The following is a 13339-nucleotide window of genomic DNA, read 5'->3' as shown; positions in this document are numbered from 1 at the left end:
GTGGATGCTATGAGGTAAGGATCAATTTCCCCCAAGTCATTTATCAATTAACTCAGTTCTACTTATTGAACACTCTAACATTCTCAATTCCTTTCAGGCATTAAATATGTTTACAGTAAATGTCTGAATCTTGCATGGTCTAAGCTGAGACTGTGTTAGATGTCAGTTGTCCCAAATGACTGACGTCACTCTATTGCAGCTTTGCTAACATCTCCATTGTGCCATGTATGTAAGGTAAACTACTGGAACATATTCTCTCTGACTTTGACATGCCTCTAGCAATGTCCTAGATGTTTGTGGTCAGTTTCTTTATCATGCTGAAGATGTTTCCTTCAATTCAAAGTTTACAAAGAGGCTTTACTCAGGAAGGAAAATTAAATTTACCAAAAGCTTCTTTGGGGGGCAACTATTGAGAGAACAGGTTAAATGGTGGGGTGGAGGGGAAAGAGAATCGTAGTATGTAGTGTAATGAATGAATATAGTAATAGCTCTTCTTGCATTGAAAGGTTCTTTTATTTCTGGAATGCACCCAACTAGGTCATGTAATATTATTCTTTTAATATGCTGCTTGTCTTTAACAAGCGATTTCTGTATCATATTTGTTTGCGTGATAGATCTATAGGCTTCTTTTCTATTTTTAGTTCTGTCATGCTTTCAGGGTTATGTTACCTTATAAAATGAAATGGGAAGCTTTCTGTTCTTGTCATTGCTCTGGAAATACATTCATTGATAGAGCGCTAAATGCCAAATATTAGGCTAAGCATTTTATATGCATTATCTCCAGAACCACCCATCGACCTTATGAGATAGATTCTATTTTATCCCCCTGCTTTCAGATGAGGAAATGGAGACTGGGAGAGTTTAAATATGTTGCCCAAGGTTACAGAGATAATAAGTAGTGGAGCTGGAACAGAACCAGTTCCAATGCCAGAGGTTTCTTCTTTTTTCTTTTTTTTTAATCTTAACCATTACGTCATCCTCTGTGTCCTTTTTTATGTCCTGCCTTTTAAGCCTATTAAGGAGTAAAAACGTAGGTGAAATTTTTAGTATTATTTTGCTTTTATCAGATTTTCTGTAATTTTAAAAACCTAGCTATCACTACATACATATAAATTTTTATTTGGAAATAATTTTAAATTTACATAAAAGTTGCATGAATAAGAGCAGTGTAAAATAACATGTTTACCTTTTACTTAGCAGATTCACCTACTGTTAATGTTTTACCTCACTGGCTCATCTGTTCACATAACCCCCAAACATACACACAAACATAATATTTTTTCTAAACCATTTAAGACTCAGATGTAAAATAACAGCCCTCATCCCTAAATACTTTGGCGCATATTTCTCAAAAGCAGGGATATGTTCTTACATAACCACAGCAGAGCTTTCTCAACTTTTGTAAATTTGGCATTGACACAATACCATCTATATTCCAATGTTGTCAATGGACTCAACAATGTCATTTGAAGCATTTCTCCCTTCAGTACAGGATCATTTCACTGTGTTTCTTTAGACTCCCTTCATCTGCAACATTTCCACAGATTCTTTGTCTTTATGACATTGGCAATTTTTTTGGCTGTCACTATTTTTTTTTCTTTCCAACTTTTATTTTAGATTTAAGGAGAACATGTTCAGGCTTGTTACATGGACAAATTGTGTGTTGCAGGGGTTTGGTAAACAGATAATTTTGTCACCCAGGTAATCGGCATAATACCCAATAGGTAATTATTCAATCCTTACCTTCTACCCCTAAATAGGCCCCAGTGTCTATAGTTCCTTTCTTTGTATCTGATATTGACATTTTTGAAGAATGCAGCATCTTCCCTCCTCATTTTGGCTTTGTCTGTTGTTTCCCAGTTAGAGTGAGGGTATGCAGACTTGGCTGGAATACCATATAAGTGAGGTTTGTCCTAAGCTTATCATATTTCAAAATACTCACCTGTTCATCAGTGGTGATGTTCATTTTGATCACCTATTCAAATATTACCTCTTAGTTTTGACCTTTTGGTGAAAGCTTATCATTGGATTTTGTTCTTTGTAGGATATTTGCATGATTCATTATCAACAGCTATTCACTTTATAACCATGAACTAATGGCAGTACTGCTAGTCTCCAGGTCTTTCCACTATGCCACTGCAGAGCACACAGCAACGACATGGCCTACCAGCCAGCCTCAGGCATCAGCTGACCAGACATAGGGGGAGTCCAGCCAAGGAAGCTGGCCTGAGCCAGACTCCACAGTGGTTGATGTCATGGTCCCAAGGTCCTAGATCCCAGAAAGCTAGAGCAGAGCCTCGAGAGTACTCTTAAGCTGTCATCAGGACATTTAAACTTCTGGGGCCTCGAAGAGATGCATGGATGGCACAGAGAAGTTTCTTTTAGGTAGCAGCAACAGATCTTAGTTCTGTGCTTCTCAAATTTGTTAAAATGTGCACTCTTGGGCCCACTGTAAACTTCTTCCTTAAGATCTCTATGAGTGGGGCACCAGCATCTATTTTACAAGTGGTTCTGATGAAAACTAAACTTTGAGAAACAATGCTCTATGCCAGTTCTAAAAGAATCCAGAACAGAGAGGGGGACATAAACTTGGATGGGACAAAACAAATATATCTTTATTTTCCCTAACTTCTAGCTAAAATTTAGTGTTTCATTCGGTTATGATAATATGCAAAAAATTCCCCCATAAAATGGACAGTCCTGGTAACCATACCAACAACAAAAAAAGATACTTTTGGAATTCATTATACTGATTGCAGATATCTCTAAATACTATTTACACTTTTTGCTTTTCAAAATTACAGTATTTATGGTGCCTGCTGCTAGATTTATTATTTGATGTATTTTAATTAATTATTCAGATGGCGTCTCGCTCTGTTGCCCAGGCTAGAGTGCAGTGGCACGATCTCAGCTTACTGCAACTTGTGCCTCCTAGGTTCCTGCAATTCTACTACCTCAGCCTCCCAAGTAGCTGGGATTACAGGTGTGTGCCACCACACCTGGCTAATTTTTTTATTTTTAGTAGAGATGGGGCTTTGCCATGTTGGTCAGGCTGGTCTCAAACTCCTGACCTCAAGTGATCTGCCTACCTCGGCCTTCCAAAGTGCTGGGATTACAGGCATGAGCCATTGCGCCTAGCCTACTTAATGCATTTTAAAATCATATATATTACTGTATCATAAATTAGGTTTCAAAAATCATGTTGATAACTATTTCAATACAACTGTTTTCCTTTGGAATCCTATGTATTTAATTTCAAGTATTTAAAAACATTATTCTGAGATGGAGTCTACAGGTTTACCAGACTTTCAAGGGAATTCAGAGGTACAGAAAATGACCTGCATACTCTAGGCTTCTAAAGTACTTCCATCTGTCTGCCTCCCAGAGATCTGAACACTGCCAAGTGCAGAACAGAACATCATGGGGAGGTGCAAAGTGCTGCTCAGCATTGCAGAGGGAGAGATGGGACTCCAGAGGCAGAGGCATTCTGAGTACCAACTGTCAACATGAGGAGTTTTCTTTAATGATTACAAAGTTACTGGGCTGGGCGTGGTGGCTCACACCTAGAATTCCAGCATTTTGAGAGGCCAAGTTGGGAGGATCACTTGAGGCCAGGAGTTTGAGACTAGCCTGGGTCACATAGTTAGATCCTGTCTTTTAAAAAAATAAAAATTAAAAAATTAAAAGTAGCCAGGTATGGTGGTGTGTGCCTGTAGTCCTAGCTACTTGGAAGACTGAGGTAGGAGGATCACCTGAACCCAGCAGGTTAAGGCTGCAGTGAGCCATGATGGTGACACTGCACTCCAGCCTGGGCAACAGAGCAAGACCCTGTTTCCTTAAAAAAAAAAAATTAAAAATTAAAAAACTTTTAAAACAAAATAAATATTTCACTTTCCTCTTCACTGAAAACCAAAACAGGGGGAAATAACCCAACACCAAAAATGTTGTGAGTCTCACAGAGCAAGACACTTCCCATTCCTTGCTAAAAGCACATATGATGAGGTGCAAAGACAAGAATACATGCAGGACCTAACAAAAGCAATGTAGACCAGGCAACAGAAAACAACAAAAAATTCCACTTCTCCCAGGACCCCAAAGAATAACTCTGAAAACAAGCTCCAGATTCTGATGATGTGTAGTACTAGTGGGCAGTAAAGGGCACAAATAAGTATACAGCCAAACTAGTTTTTTATTTTTACATTTATATATCCTCATAACCATTACCTAGATCAATATAGAAAATATTTTCAGTATTCCAGAAGGCTCCCTTATTCATCTCCCCAGTCATTACCCAAGCACATGCCAAAAGGAAACCACTGTCCTAACTTTTTACCACCATGGATTAGTTATACCTGCTCTCAAGTATTACGGAAATGAAATCGTATGATGTGTATCTGAGTCAAGCTTTTTATCCTTTGCCATTCAGTCTGTGACATTCATACTGAATGTTACTGCTGTGGCAGTGGTTCACTCTTTCTCATGGCCATGTAGTAGTCCACCAGATGGATACCACAATTTATGCATTCATTCTTCCATCGATGGCATTTGGATTGTTTCTGGGAGTTCAAGACCAGTCTGGCCAATATGGCTAAACCCCATCTTTACTGAGGTAGGAGAATCACCTGATCCTCCTACTAATTTTACTATTTTAGTATTTTACTAAAAATACTAAAAATTAGCTGGGTGTGGTGGCACATGCCTGTAGTCCCAGCTACTTGGGAGGCTGAGGCACAAGAATCACGGGAACCCAGGAGACAGAGGTTGCGGTGAGCTGAGATTACCTCACTGCATTCCAGCCTGGGTGACAGAGCAAGAGTCTGTCTCGAAAAAAAAAAAAAAAAGAATAAAGCCACTATAACCATTATTGTATCTGTCTTTCGGTGGATACAAGCACTCATTTTCTGTTGGGTATACATCTGGGGACACAGATGATACATGTGTTCAGTTTTAGTAGATACTGCCAAAAAATTTTCAAAAGAGGATACACCCATTTAAATTCCTATTAGCAAGATATATGAGAGCTCTAGTTGTTGTTCCACATTCTCTGACCAAACTTTTAGCTTTTTAGTGCTTGCAGTTCTGGAGTGGGTGAAGTAGTACCTAATTGTGATTTTAATCTATAAGAAATCCTAATTAATTTAAGTGTCACCTATTTTATGAAAGATCTTGGAGATACAGAAACTCTGTCTACAGCAGTTTAAGGTGACAGTGAAACAGGAACACATTATTTATTTGACATTGACTAGAAAGTTAGGAGAAAATAGGCTGATGAGTACATTTTCCAGATAACTGAAGCTTAACACTGCAAACATTCATGCTTATTTTATGCCCTTTAGGTAAATATTGTGAAAGGCTACAACGGAAAGAAATGAATTCAAATTGCTCCATGCAGTATTCATGCCTGAACATGCCCCCAGAGACCCAAAAATCCTGAATCATTTCTGCACCAAATCCGAAGCCCACCAAAGCCTCTCACTGCCTTCATTATCTCCCTCCCACCCCACCATTTATACTTGTGGGATGTGACAGAGGAAGACTGAATCTGTCCAGGAATTTTGAGGAGAATGTAATGAAAATCCATATATGATACCCTGATTTTACTGGAATGTTCTCAAATATTTGACTTTAAACAGGGAATCCACAAAATACAAACACTCAGAATACAAATGGTATCCATAGTTTTAAAATAATTACTGTGATTTTTTCATAAAGTCTATTCCAGAGTGAGTTCAATACATGAATTAATGTAGTTTGCCAATTTTACTTCCGTTCCTAGGCTAAATCGTTAAGATAACATAGCAGTAGAGAAGACAAATTTTTTAAACAAATTAAAACTTAAAAAAAATTACAAATGTAACCATGAATATAAGCTGATTATAAAAACGTGAAACCACACAAAAATGAAAATCCTTTTCTTTCCCCCATCCTCCATGACCCAACTTACTTCTTTTCCCTCTAGTAACTACACTATCAGATTGGTCTAAATAATCCCAGATCTTTTTATGCATTTACAAGGAAGCATTTACTTTATACATACATACATACATACATACATACATACATACATATCACACATTCACATACATATATGTGTACAAAAAATATATAAATACATAAGACTATATACACATATGCATAATTTGTTTTCATAAATGGGACAACAGTATAGATTACACTGAAAAATTTTTCTCCACCATAGAAAATATCTTGGGAATATTTCTATGTCAGTACATATAGATCTACTTTGTTCTTTTTAACAACTATATAGATTTTTAAAAAATTCAACACTTCAGTGAAATGAATATAGACTTATAAAATATGTAAACAGTATAGGAGGGCATTGAGTGCAAAGTTAAGGTCCTCCAACTTCTTTCCTGAGCTCCCATTTCCATTCTCCAGAAGCGATTACTATTATATTCTTACGCATCTTTTTAGAAATTTTCTTGCATCTTGACAAGCATATATACCTTTTTTTGTTAAGAAGAATGGCATGATATTAAACAGGTCATTCTAGAACTTGCTTTTGTGTCTAAAACTGTATCTTAAACATTTTTTGTGGTAGTGCATATGTGTCTACCTCATTCTAATAGCTACTAACCATTCCACTGTGTAAATGGACCACAGTTTACATAATCATTCCTCTACTGAAAGAAATTGAGGTTGTTCCCAGTTTTTTCCTATTTTAAATAATGCTACAAAATACATCCTAGCAATAGAGGTCTTGCCAAATGGTATACACATTTTTAATTATTGCTAATTGCCTTCCCAAAAGATTGTACTAATTTACATATAACCCAATAGTGTGTAAGAGTCCTTCCCACGCTAAGGAAGATAGATTTGTAAAAAGCTGAAAGATTTCCCCCTCTGCTGCACCATCTACTAATTGATACATACAAGTGAGCTGTAAGGGAGGTCCCCAGCGATCTACTCAAGGGTCACACTCATTTTAATTAATAATCTGAATAAGCACACAGATGGCAAGACAAGCATATTGGAAAGTAAAATAAAGCTGCTCAGTGGGTTAGCTAACAAGACAGGTGACAGAATCAAGATGTCACCAAAAAATCTTGAAAATTAGCAATTATGAGACACACTCATGAGATTAAATCAACACAGACAATTCAGGATCCTACACTTAGATACAAAATACAAATTACTCAAGGACAACAAGATCAGGTGCTGTAAAGAAGGATTTACCTCCCTTTTTATAAATTAGGAAATTGAGGCACAGAGACACTGAATTGTCAACTAGAGAGTGATAGAGCTGAGGTCTGAACCCAGGTTCGAAGCCAGACTATCCAAAATAGTCTCCATTATATCATGGTGCTGCCCCACAGCTAAATACCAGAACATGCAAAAAAGATGGGGGTGGGCAAAGTAGCATATTGTAGGTTCGTAATGAGTCATCAGGGTCCATAAGAAGAGGTAGAATGTCTACAGCAAGGAAGGGGATGAGCCTGTTCCACTCTGTGGCTGTGTGGAGCAAGCCCAGAGCCCTGTGTTCAGTTCTGAGCACTTCAGTCCAAAAGGTTCATTAACAACCTCACATGTGTCCAAGGAACAGCAATAAGGATGACAATGATGGAAATGATCCTGTGTCTTAGGAGGAAAACAACAGATGTCACATGGAAGAGGGCTCACACTTACATCCTGGGGCTATGGAGAACATAAATAGAAACTTTGAGTGGAAAATACAGACGACAGTTCCATGTGGCACTTCAATTGGCAATAGCGAAGGCAACCACCTGGGTTTGTGAAATGGCAGTGGACATTTCTGAATCCAATAGGGCCAAGTGCAAAGGAGACCTAAGGAACAGTGCCAAGTTCAGCTGCTGATTACCCACTGCAAGTCCTTTATCGTGGAGTCTGTTCATTCCCAACAGGCTACTGTAAATATATGCCTGATGTTGGTAAATGTAGACAATGGTTAGAGAAGAATTTTCCAAATGAATTTGCAAAACTTACTGTAAAAAATTCACCCAAACAGGCCCAGGCATAGTGGTCATGCCTATAATCCCAGCACTTTGGGAGGTCAAGGCAAGTGGATTACTTCAGGTCAGGAGTTCAAGATCAGCCTGGTCAACATGGTGAAACCGTGTCTCTACTAACAATTAAAAAAAGGTGTGTGCCTGTAGTCCCACCTACTCAGGAGACTGAGGCAGGAGAATCACTCGAACCTGGGAGGTGGAGGTTGCAGTGACCTGAGATCCCGCCACTGCACTCCAGTCTAGGCTGCATCTGAATGCGACCGCATCTCAAAAAAAGAAAATTCACCCAAACAAGAAGCTGGAATTAATGAGGGTCAAGGAACAGCAGGAGAAAAAGAGAACAAGAAAATACAAAAGAGAGGTGAAAGGGGTCAAATAAAACAAAGAAAAGAAAGCTGTGCCAGAAAAGGTTACATAGCCAAAATTCCCAGAGCAGAGAAGAAATATGTAACAGCAATGTGTGGCCTTGCAACGTTTGAAATTGATCTTAAAGAAGCACAAAGATTTCCTGCTCAAAAATTCTGTAGTGTCTCAGTAAAAGAAGAGGAAGAAATTATCATTCAGGGAGACTTTACAGATGACATAATTGATGTTATTCAGGAAAACTGGCAAGAGGTAGATGACATCATTGAAGATCTTGGAGAAGTGAAGAAGTGGTTTTGAAAATCTGTCTGTTTTTAATGACCTGAGCTAAATCTTGATATGCCCAAAGGGAGACAGGCCTTTTTAAAATAAATGTATATATGGTCTGGTGTGGTGGCTCAAGCCTGTAATCCCAGCACTTTGGGAGACCAAGGCAGGCAGATCACCTGAGGTAAGGAGTTCAAGACAGCCTGACAGACATGGTGAAACCCTGTTTCTACTAAAAATACAAAAAATTAGCCAGTTGTGGGGCAGGTGCCTATAATCCCAGATACTCAGGAGGCTGAGGCAGGAGAATCACTGGCACCCAGGAGGTGGAGGTTGCAGTGAGCCGAGATTGCCCCACTGCACTCCAGTCTGGGTGACAAAAGTGAAGCTCCTTCTCAAAAAAAAAAGTATATTTATATTCTATAGTAAAACTGCAGACTACCCTCGTCCTTGGCATTTTCACTGTTCTGTACAAGGCTGCTTGTTTTTTTATTGCCAAAGTCAGATAAACAGGGAGACTGTCACACTTATGCATGGAATAGAATTTAGTCAAATAAAAAATTTTGGTTGTTTACTGCTGAGTTTTCTCTTTCTCTCTTTTTAACTTTATTTTTGTAAAAATCCTGTAGACTTTTTGTGGGAAGCATTTCTGTTGACTATTTTACATATCTAAAGTTGAGTGATTTTTTTTTTAAAGCATTTGAATTTGGCTTCCTCACCAGTAATACACCTTCTTGCTTCTTTGATGTGATAGTCTTGAGATGGGTGAGAATCTAATACATTTGTGGATGAATGTGCTTTATTGTTACCAAGTCCACTCTGTGGGCACAATAACATACTGTCAGTAGGAGTTTTTTGAGCTACTCCAGAGGTTATTCAGTAAATTATATTCAAAGCCTTAAAACCACATGTACTGTTTGAACCAGTAAGCCCCTCTCTTTGATACTATTCTTAAGAAATAACCAGTTTCACATAAAACTTATCGATGAAGGTGTTCATTACAATGTTATTTACAATATAAAAATTTACAAGTATAAAATGATACAAATGAACAACTGGGAAATAAAGCATCATGTGGTAGAGTATTATGCATATGGTTAAAAATCATTATTTTCTAAGAAAACTGGAAGTGAGCTGGACATGGTGGCTCATACCTGTAATTCCAGCACTTCAGGAGGCCAAGGTGGGTAGATCACCTAAGGTCAGGAATTTGAGACCAGCTTGGCCAACATGATGAAACCCCATCTCTAATAAAAACACAAAAAATTAGGCCGGCTGTCGTGGCTCACACCTGCAATTGTAGCACTTTGGGAGGCTGAGGCGGGCAGATCATGAGGTCAAGAGATCGAGACCATCCTGGCCAACATGGTGAAACACCACCTCTACTAAAAAAAAAAAAAAAAAAAAAAATTAGCTGGGCGTGGTGGTGCACATTTGTAGTCCCAGCTACTTGGGAGGCTGAGGCAGGAGAATCATTTGAACTCAGGAGGCGGAGGTTGCAGTAAGCCGAGATCATGCTGCTGCACTTCAGCCTGGCGACAGAGCAAGAATTCATCTCAAACAAAAAAATTTAGCCAGACATGGTGGCAGGTATCTGTAACCCCAGCCATTTGGGAGGCTAGGGCAAAAGAATCGCTTGAACCCAGAAGGCAGAGGTTTCAGTGAGCTGAGATTGTGCCATAGACCTCAAGACTGGGCAAGAAGAGCATGACTCTATTTCAAAACAAAAACAAAAACAAAAAAATTAAAACTTGGAAACATGTTTGGTGATATCAAGTTGAGGCAGACCTCAGATACATTTTAGACATTTATTATCAACACTGTTCTGAGTGGAAGGCCACTCAGAGAGGCTAGAGGTTCTTGTTCTGGCTATAAATTGTGTGAGTAATCTTACTAACTAAATAAAAACAATATACATCCATGCTTAAAAGATAGTTTGGGAAAAGGCAATTGAAACATATCTTTCTCACAAGAGAAACTGAACAGTTTTAATGAGTGCATTAGATGAATTTAAACTAAGTCAGGTGCTGCAAATTGAAAAGAAGACTTGTGGGTTTTTAAAATTGATTAATTAATTAATTAATTAATTAATTTTGAGACAGAGTCTCATTCTGTTGCCCAGGCTGGAGTGCAGTGGCACAATCTCGCTCACTGAAACCTCTGCCTCCCCAGTTCAAGCAATTCTCCTGCCTCAGCCTGCCAAGTAGCTGGGACTATAGGTGTGTGCCACCATGCCTGTGTATTTTTAGTAGAGACAGGGTGTCATTATGTTGGCCAGGCTGGTCTCGAACTCCTGATCTCATGATCTGCCTGCTTTGGCCTCCCAACATACTGGGATTACAGGCACGAGCCACTGCACCAGGCTGACCTGTGGTGTTTTAAATTGCTATAGAAACCTTTAAGAAACTTAGAACCCATGAAACCATTGTTTACTGCCACGCAAATTACAATTTGTTTTTTGTTTTTTGTTTTTGAGACAGAGTCTCACTCTGTTGTCCAGGCTGGAGTGCAATGGCACTATCTTGGCTCACTGCAACCTCTGCTTCCCAGGTTCAAGTGATTCTTCTGTCTCAGCCTCCCAAGTAGCTGGGACTACAGGTGAGTGCCACCACACCTGGCTAACTTTTGTATTTTTAGTAGAAATGGGGTTTCACCATATTGGCCAGGCTGGTCTCGAACTCCTGACCTCGTGATCCGCCTGCCTCAGCCTCCCAAAGTGCTGGGATTACAAGTGTGAGCCACCACACTCGGCCACAAATGACAATCTTGAATGACTGCTTTTAAAAATAAAAAATGTGTAATAAACATGTAAATTTAAAAAATGGGATTCTGTGTTAACTGTGAATTTTACTAAATATAATTTATGTGGTGAAGCAAATTTATACATCAAGATCATTTGGTATGTGTTATGTATGTATTCTGTTGGTGCTGGAAGATGTCATATCAACACATGTGACTTCATGTAAGTTTCTTAATGTTCACAGTTCTTAGCAAATACAGTTTCAATTCATAGATAGCCAGCAATGGATGTTATACTACAGGAAAACGCAGGATTAAAATTGTCCCTGTGTTAGAAAAAAAAGAGAAAATATAGGTTGGCCTCAGTGGCTCACACCTGAAATCCCAGAACTTTGGGAGGCTGAGGTGGGCGAATCACTTGAACCCAGGAATTCAAGACCAGCCTGGGCAATAAGACAAAACCCTGTCTCTACAAAAAATACAAAATTTAGCCGAACGTGGTGGCCTGCGCCTATAGACCCAGCTGCATAAGAGGCTGAGATTGGAGAATCACCTGAGCCCTGGAGGTTGAGAGAGAGAGAGAGAGAACAGTAGACAGGTGAATTATATTCAACAAAAAGACCTTTCTAGCAATTAGAGATTCTGAAAAACGCAATTAACTGCTTTGGGGGTGTGGTATAATGGGAATATGTATTCAGTCTTTGTTTCTGGTTTCTAGCACAGAGCTCCAGAGTGATCAGGGTGGCAGAGGCATCTTTGTTCTAAGGAGGGGGGCTCTCAGGGAGTTCCTAGATAGCTGAGGATGGGGGGTGGCTGCCACAAAGACTAAGCCTTGATTAGAAACTTGGAACTTTCAGCCCCATACCCCAACCTCCAGGGTAAGAGACGGTTTGAAGATTGGGTCAGTCATCCATGGCCAATGTTTTAATTTATCATGCCTATCCAGCCGGGCATGGTGTCTCACACCTATAATCCCAGCACTTTGGGAAGCCGAGGTGGGTAGATCACCTGAGGTCAGGAGTTTGAGAGCAGCCTGGCCAACATGGTAAAACCCTGCCTCTACTAAAAACACAAAAATTAGCTTGAGGCAGTGGTGGGAACCAGTAATCCCAGCTACTTGGGAAGCTGAGGCAGGAGAATCATTTGAACTGAGGAGGCAAAGGTTGCAGTGAGCTGAGATTGTGCCATTGCACTCCAGCCTGGATGACAAGAGCAAATCTCCATCTCAAAAAAAAAAAAAAATCATGCCTACCTGATGAAACCTCTATACAAACCCCTAAATCATGGGGCTTAGGAAGCTTCCATGTTGGGGAACATATTGAGATACTCAGAATCCAGATACAACTGGAGACGGTGTGGAAGCTCCACACCACCAACCCCATACCTTGGCCTGTCCATGTCTTCCATTTGGTTCTTCCTGAGTTGTACTCTTTATAACAGACTAATCCCCGGTATTGGTCCATAGCTTCTTAGGAACCGGGCTACACAGCAGGAGGTGAGCGGTGGGTGAGCAAACTTCATCTCTGTTAGCAGCCACTCCCCATCGCTTATATTACCACCTGAGCTCCACCTCCTTCAAGATCAGCAGCAGCATTAGATTCTCAAAGGATCATGAACCCTATTGTGAAGTGCACATATGAGGGCTCTAGGTTGTGTGGTCCTTATGAGAATCCAATGCCTGATGATTTGTCACTGTCTCCTGTAACCCCCAGATGGAACTGTCTAGTTGCAGGAAAACAAGCTTAGGCCTCCCACTGATTCTATGTTATGGTGAGTTGTATAATTATTTCATTATACATTACAATGTAATAATAATAGAAGTAAAGTGTGCAGTAAATGTAATGTGCTCGAATCATCCTGAAACCATCTCCCACTGCCTGGTCCATGGAAAAACTGTCTTCCACAAAACTGGTCCTGGTGCCAAAAAGGTTGGGGACTGCTGCTTTATAATATATCAGCAGTAGTAAGAAAAGTCGTTTCAT

General features: G+C 39.6%; 1 protein-coding gene and 1 pseudogene across 19 annotated transcripts in view; one reads left to right on the top strand and one right to left on the bottom strand.

Moving 5' to 3' along the window:
- Positions 1–13339, bottom strand: part of GARNL3 (GTPase activating Rap/RanGAP domain like 3) — a 176295-nt gene that overhangs the window by 82321 nt on the left and 80635 nt on the right. The window lies entirely within an intron of this gene.
- LOC100395028 (density-regulated protein-like) lies at positions 7759–8703 on the top strand (annotated as a pseudogene).

The sequence above is a fragment of the Callithrix jacchus genome, chromosome 1, assembly GCF_049354715.1.
Source record: "Callithrix jacchus isolate 240 chromosome 1, calJac240_pri, whole genome shotgun sequence".
Lineage (NCBI taxonomy): Eukaryota > Metazoa > Chordata > Mammalia > Primates > Cebidae > Callithrix > Callithrix jacchus.
Note: the sequence above shows the minus strand (reverse complement) of the source record. Positions and strands in the feature narration are given on the sequence as shown.